Here is an 8,053-nt window from a genome sequence, read left to right as displayed (position 1 = left end):
AGGACAAGATGGCAGAGTGGTGAGGTGTGAGTTTTAGTTACTCCTCTGGGCAGCTGGTAGACAGCCAGGAACTGTGTGGAATGGACACCTCAAGGGAAATCTGAGTTTGGACACATGTCATACAACAGCAGCTGAGATCAGCAAAATCTGTAAGCTCTCATGGACAGGGGGCCCATGCCCCTCCCTGCCAGGCACAATGGTCTGTTTTGTGGCTGGTTTCCTGAGGAAGGAGGGGCCACTGGTGTTGGGAACCAGGAGGGAAGCTCAACCCAGCCCCAGTTGCAGAACTGATTAACAAACTGCTGAACAAAAACACCAACCATAGAAAAACTGAGATGAGACACTGGAGAATCTGGGAGCAGTCAGCATGGCAGACAGGGATAGGGCTAGCAAAAACAGTAAAAACAAGCAAACAAACAAACAAAAAACAACAGAGACTTATGGAGTTGGGGGTGAACATAAAACAGAGAAGGGCTGGCCTCAAACAGAATCAGGCATATATACAAACTGAGGAGGCCAGGACCCTTCTCTGAAAAGCTGGTTTTTCTGGTTTCTTGTTTGCTCCTCAATTGCTCTCCAACTGCTTGTCTTTTTGCATTTCAATAGCCCATCAGAACTGAAAGGATGGAATTAAAGTACTTTTCTTTAAATAGTCTATACTGGGCCTTGGACTTTTTCTTCTTCTTTTTTTTTTTTATCTTTTTCTCTTCTTTAAAAAAAATAACTATCCTAAGTAGCCCATTACAGGAAACCACAAAGATTTGCAATTTGGGCCCAGACGAAAGCAGAGCTAAGATAGCTCTGAGAGACAAAGCAATAAGCTAAGTGGGGTAGACATTTCCAAAAGGGCATAACTTCCCCAAGAAAATGAGGGAGTGGTTCAGCTCAAGTGGCAACCCTCCTTCTGCAAACTCAGACCCTAGGGGCTGGAATTCAAAAACCAAATTCAGTCAGCCATGCCACTGACAGGGTCAGGGTCACTGGTAGAACTAAAGGCTCCACATCTCCTTACATTGCTGGGGGAGCTACAGGCTGGACAGGATAGGAAAAGCACAGAATCTAAAGGACTCACAGGAGGGTCTCATTCTCAAGGAAAATCCACACCCTCCTCCTGAGACCTGGGACTCTCTGAATTGGGAAAACCTGACAGGGGTTGACCATATCTGAGGAGACCATCACACAAGAAGGCTACAAAGAGGCAGGGCAAGAAACAGAAAAACAAGAGGTGAAAAACTCTGATCAACTAAACAGAATCTAAGTCAAAGGTCTAGAATAAGCTGAACTAAACACCAAAGGTTAGAGAACAAAGCCAACCAACAAGAAAATCTTAGGTAAAAGAGTGAAAATGAGCTCCAGAATAAACTAATCAAGAAAGTCAGATGCCTAGACAGCATAAGATAACAAGCCATACTAAGAAACAGGAAAATATGGACAAGTCCAAGGAACAAACTAATAGTTCAACCAAGATATAGGAGTTGAGGCAACTAATGCTAAATCAGTTCAATGAACTGAAGGAAGAACTAATTAAAGATGTTCAAACAAATTTCATAAATAATTCAAAAATCAAGTCAATGAACTGAGGGAAGATATAGCAAAAGAGATGAAGGATATAAGGAAGACACTGGATGACCATAAGGAAGAAATCATAAACTTGAAAAAAAAAATGGCAGAACTTATAGGAATGAAGGGCATAATGGAGAAGATGAAAAAGATAATGGAGGGATACAACAGATTTGAACAGGCAGAAGAAAGGTTCAGTGAATTGGAAGACCAGACATTTGAATTCACACACACAAAAGAACAGATGGTGAAAAGAATGGAAAAATATGAGCAGAGTCTTAGGGAGCTGAGTGACAACATGAAGTGCACAAATATATGCATGTTATGGGTATCCCAGAGGGAGAAGAGAGGGAAAGGGGCAGAAAGAATAATAGAAGGAATATTCACTGAAAATTGCCTAACTCTTAAGAAAGACAGAAAATTACAGACTCAAGAAGTACAGAGTACCCCAAACAGAACAGATCCCAATAGATCTATTCCAAGACACTTACTGATCAGATTGTCCAATGTCAAAGACAAAGAGAGAATTCTGAAAGCAGCAAGAGAAAAGCAATCCATTGCATACCAGGGAAGCTCTATAAGACTATGTACAGTTTTCTTCACAGAAACCATGGAGGTGAGAAGACAGTGGTATGACATATTTAAGACATTGAAAGAGAAGAATTGCCAACCAAGAATTCTACATCTGACAAAACTGTCCTTCAAAAATGAGGGAGAGATTAAAATAGTTTCAAACAAACAGACACTGAGAGAGATTGTGAATAAGAGACCCATGCTACAGGAAATGCTAAAGGGAGTGCTATAAGATGATAGGAAAAGACAGGAGAGAGAAGTTTTGAGAAGAGTGTAGAAATGAAGATTATCAGGAAGGGTAAAAGGAGAGAGACGAAAAAATAAGACATGACATAAAAAATCCAAAACACAAAATGGTAGAGGAAAGTACTGACCATACAATAATAACAAAATGTTAATGGATTAAATTCCCCAATAAAAAGACACAGACTGGCAGAATGGATTAAAAAACATGACCCATCTATATGCTGTCAACAAGAAACTCATTTTAGACACAAGGACAAAACTAGGCTAAAAGTGAAAGGTTGGAAAAAGATATTTCATGCAAAAAGCAACCAGAAAAAAGTGGGAGTAGCTATATTAATATCAGACAAAGTAGACTTCAAACATAAAACAATTAAAAGAGACAAAGAAGGGCACTATATAATAATAAAAGAGTCAAATCATCAAGAAAACATAATAATCATAAATATTTATGCACCAAGCCAGAGTGCGCAAAAATTCATGAGGCAAACACTGAAAACACTGAAAGGAGAAGTAGACACCTCTACAATAATAGTTGGAGACTTCAATACACTGCTCTCATCAATGGATAGAACATCTAGACAGAGGATCAATAAGGAAACGGAGATGTTGAATTGTATGATAAATGAACTAGACTTGATAGACATTTATAGAACACTACAAAAGAAATTAGTAAATACCTCGAGGCAAACGACAATGAGAACACAACATATCAAAACTTATGGGATGCAGCAAAGGCTATGGTGAGAGGGAAATTTATTTCCCTAAACACTTATATTAAAAGAGAAGAGAAAGCAAAAATTGAGGAATTAACTGTTCACCTGGAGGAACTAGAGAAAGAACAGCAAACTAACCCCAAAGCAAACAGAAGGAAAGAAATAACAAAGATAAGAGCAGAAATAAATGAAATTGGGAACAGGAAAACAATAGAGAGAAAGAACAAAAACAGAAGTTGGTTCTTTGAGAAAATCAACAAAATTCATGGACCTCTAGCCAGGCTAACAAAAAGTTAAAAAGAGAGAGAGAGAGCAGATGCAAATAAATGCAATCATTAATGGGAAAGGAAACATAACTACTGACCCTGCAGACATAAAGGAGATAATGAGAAGATAATATGAGCAACTACATTCTAATAAACTGGACAACTTAGACAAAATGGACAACTTGCTAGAAAAGCACAAACATTTCTTTGAGAAGAAATAGATGACCCCAACAAACCAATCTCAAGTAAAGGGTTAAGTCAGTCATCAAAAAGCTCCCAAAAAAGAAAAGCCCAGGACTTTTCACATGTTTTATCTACCAAGCATTCAAGAAAGAATTAGTACCAATCCTGCCCAAACTCTTCAAAAAAATTGAAGAGGAGGGAAAGCTACCCAACTCATTCTATGAAGCCAACATCACCCTAATACCAAAATCAGAAAAAGATACTACAAAAAAAGAAAATTATACACCAATCTCTTTAATGAATATAGATTAAAAAAACTCCACAACAAAATACTCAGAAATCGAATCCAGCAACACATTAAAAGAATTATACACCACAACAAGGTGGGGTTTATTCCACATATGCAAGGCTGACTCAACACAAGAAAATCAATCAATTTAATTGTGCTAGTCTGAATGTATTATGTCCCCCCAAATGCCATTATCTTTGATGTAATCTTGTGTGGGCAGACCTATCAGTGTTAATTAGATTGTAATTCTTTGAGTGTTTCAATGGAGATGTGCCCCACCCAACTGTGGGTGATAACTCTGATGAGATAATTTCCATGGAGGCATGGCCCCACCCATTTAGGGTGGGTCTTGATCAGTGGAGCCATATAAATGAGCTGACAAACAGAAGGAACTCGGTGCAGCTGTGAGTGATGTTTTGAAGAGGAGCTACAGCCAAGAGGGACGCTTTGAAGAAAGCACAGGAGCTGCAGATGAGAGACAGTTTGAAGACGGCCATTGAAAGCAGACTCTTGCTCCAGAGAAGCTGAGAGAGGACAAACATCCCAATGCAACTAAGAGTGACATTTTTTAGGAACTGCAGCCTAGAGAGGAATGTCCTTGGAGAAAGCCATTTTGAAGCCAGAACTTTGGAGCAGATGTCAGCTATGTGCCTTCCCAGCTAACAGAGGTTTTCCAGACACCATTGGCCATCCTCCAGTGAAGGTACCCAATTGCTGATGTGTTACCTTGGACACTTTATGCCTTAAGACTGTAACTGTGTAACCAAATAAATCCCCTTTTATAAAAGCCAATCCATTTCTGGTGTTTTGCATTCCAGCAGCATTAGCAAACTAGAACAGTAATACACCATATCAATAAATGAAAGCTGAAGAACCACATGATGATCTCGATCAATTCAGAAAAAGCATTTGACAAAATTCAACATTCTTTCTTGATGAAAACACTTCAAAGAATAGGAATAGAAGGGAATTTTCTCAATATAATAAAGGCAATATATGGAAAACCCACAGCTAACATCGTGCTCAATGGGGAGAGACAGAAAGCTTTCCCTCTAAGATCAGGAACAAGACAGGGATGCCCACTGTCACCATTGTTATTCAACATTGTGCTGGAAGTTCTAGCTAGAGCAATTAGGCAACAAAAAGAAATAAAATGCATCCAAATTGGAGAGGAAGAGGTAAAACTTTCACTCTTTGCAGATGACATGATTCTATATGTAGAAAATCCAGAAAAATCTATGGCAAAGCTATTAGAACTAATCAATGAATACAGCAAAGTGGCAGGCTACAACATCAACATGCAAAAATCTGTAGTGTTCTTATACACAAGTAATGTGCAACAAGAGGAAGAAATCAAGAAAAATATTCCATTTACAATAGCAACCAAAAGAATCAAGTATTTTGTAATAAACTTAATGAGGGCCACAAAAGATGTATACAAATAAACTACAAGAAAAGAAATTGAACAGGAACTAAAAAAATTGAAGAACATACCGTGTTCATAGATTAGAAGACTAAATGTAATTAAGATGTCAATTCTACCTGAACTGATTTATAGATTCAATGCAATACCAATTAAAATCCCAACAACTTACTCTGCAGAAACAGAAAAACCAATAACTAAATTTATTTGGAAGGGCAAGGTGACCAGAATAGCCAAAAATATCTTGAGAAAGAGGAACAAAGTGGGAGGTCTGACTCTGACTTTGAAGCGTATTAGAAAGCTACAGTGCTCAAAACAGCATGGTACTGGCATAAGGACAGAAATACTGACCAATGGAATCGAATTGAGTGTTTGGAAATAGACCTTTGTATCTACGGACAATTGATCTTTGATAAGGAAGTCAAGCCAAAGCAACAGGGACAGAGCAGCCTCTTCAATAAATGGTGTTTGGAGAATTGGACATCCATTTCCAAAAGAATGAAAGAGGACCCCTTTCTCACACCTTATACAAAAATTAACTCAAAATGGATCAAAGACCTAAACATTAGCACTAAGACCATAAGACTCTTAGAAGAAAATGTAGGGCAATTTCTTAAAGATCTTGTGATAGGAGGTGGCTTCCTAGACCTCACACCCAAAGCATGAGCAACCAAAGAATAAATAGACAAATGACAAATAGGATCTCCTCAAAATTAAACAGTTTGTACATCAAAGGACTTTGTCATAAAGGTAAAAAGGCAGCCTACACAATGGGAGACAATATTTGGAAACCACATATCAGATAAGTGTTTAATATCCCAAATATATAAAGTGATCCTACAACTCAGCAACAGAAATACAAACAACCCAATTAAGAAATGGGCAGAATAGGAAGTGCTGGAGAAAATAGGATGTGCTGGAGAAAATATGGAGAGAAGGATGTACATATTTACTGTTGGTTAGGAAGCAGAATGGTATAGCCTTCTGGAGGACAGTGGTGTGGTTCCACATGAAGCTAAGTATATGGGTGCCATAAGGTCCTTCAGCCTCATTAGGGAGCATATACTTGAGGATCTGAAAGCAGAGACATGAATGGACATTTGCACACTGGTGTTTTTGGAGACACTATGCATGATTTGCAATGGGTAGAGGTGGCCTAAGGGTACATCAACTGAAGAACAGAAAGGTGAACTGTCGTGTGTGCATACAATGGAATATTGAGCAACTGCGAAAAGGAGTGAAGCTGTGAGACATGAAAAGAGGTGAATGGATCCTGTAGACAGCATTTTGAGTGAAGTATGCCAGAAACAAAGGCAAACAGTATAATGCCTCACCAATATAGGCTAACTACAATGTGTAAACTCAGAACTGAACCTTAGAGTACAGCCTAACAGGGAAATGATTATTGTAATGTTCCCTAGATTGTAAGCTCTTATAGCAGTCAAATCTATTCCTGAATTGTAATGGCTATCTCAAAACTCTGAGATGCTGATTCCTTTGTGTATAACCTGATTGGTCTCTGGAACTTTGGGTATCTGTGTGACACCTGAAACTCAGAGCTAGAGCTCAGCAGATATCAATGTCAGTATTAGCACATACAGCAACTGTTAAAAAAAAAATAATAATAATAATAAAATCTGAAAAAGAGCCCAGACTTCAATTAGGGATATGAATGAAGCAGATCTGGTTAGGACTAGGGCAAATCAGGCCAAAGGGTGAAGGTTGAAACTGACTGTGTATTAAAACTTCAACTTCTATGTGTGACCAATCCAGCTCAAACTGTTCCAAAAAAACTGAAGAGGAGAGAACACTACCTAACTCATTCTATAAGGCCAAATCACCCTAATACCAAAGCCTGGTAAAATACTGCAATAAAAGTAAATTATAGATCAATTTCTCTAATGAATATAGGTGCAAAAATCCTCAACAAAATAACAGCACATTAAAAGAATTGTACACCATGATCGAGTGGGTTTTACCCCAGGTAGGCAAGGGTGATTCAACACAACAAAATCAATTAATGAAATACACCACATTAACAAATCAAAGGGGGGAAATCACATGATTATCTCCATTGACACATAAAAGGGATTTGACAAAATCCAGCATCCTTTCTTGATAAAAACACATCAAAAGATAGGGATAGAGGGAAACTTCTTCAACATGATAAAAGGTATACATGAAAAACCACAGCTAATATCATACTCAATGGTGAAAGACTGAAAGCTTTCCCTCTGAGATTACTCGGAACAAGACAAGAATGTCCATTGTCACCATTGTTATTCAACATTTTCAGGAAGTTCCAGCTAGAGTCGTTAGTCAAGAAAAAGAAATGAGTTATTAAAATTGGAAAGGAAGAAGTAAAACTTTCACTATTTGCAGATGACGTGATCCAATATTAAGAAAGTTCTGAAAAATCTACAACAAATCTAATAGAGCTAATAAACAAGTTCAGCAAAGTGACAGAATACAAGATCAACATGCAAAAATCAGTAGCATTTCTATACACTATTAATGAGCAATCTGAGGAGGAAATCAAGAAAAAAAATCCAAATAACAACTAAAAGAATCAAATATCTAGGAATAAATTTAATCAAGATTGTAGAAGATGTATAAATGGAAGGCTACAAAACATTAGTAAAAGAAATATAGATAATGCTTTTTAGGTTTTAATGTATTGGAATAGCTAGAAGTAAATACCTGAAACAACCAAACTCCAACCCAATAGCCTTGACTCTTGAAGACGATTGTATAACAATGTAGCTTACAAGGGGTGACAGACTGATTGTGAAAGCCTTGT

This window comes from Choloepus didactylus, chromosome X (genome assembly GCF_015220235.1).
Source record: "Choloepus didactylus isolate mChoDid1 chromosome X, mChoDid1.pri, whole genome shotgun sequence".
NCBI lineage: Eukaryota > Metazoa > Chordata > Mammalia > Pilosa > Megalonychidae > Choloepus > Choloepus didactylus.
The sequence above is the reverse complement of the archived record's forward strand: the minus strand, read 5'-3'. Positions refer to the sequence as shown.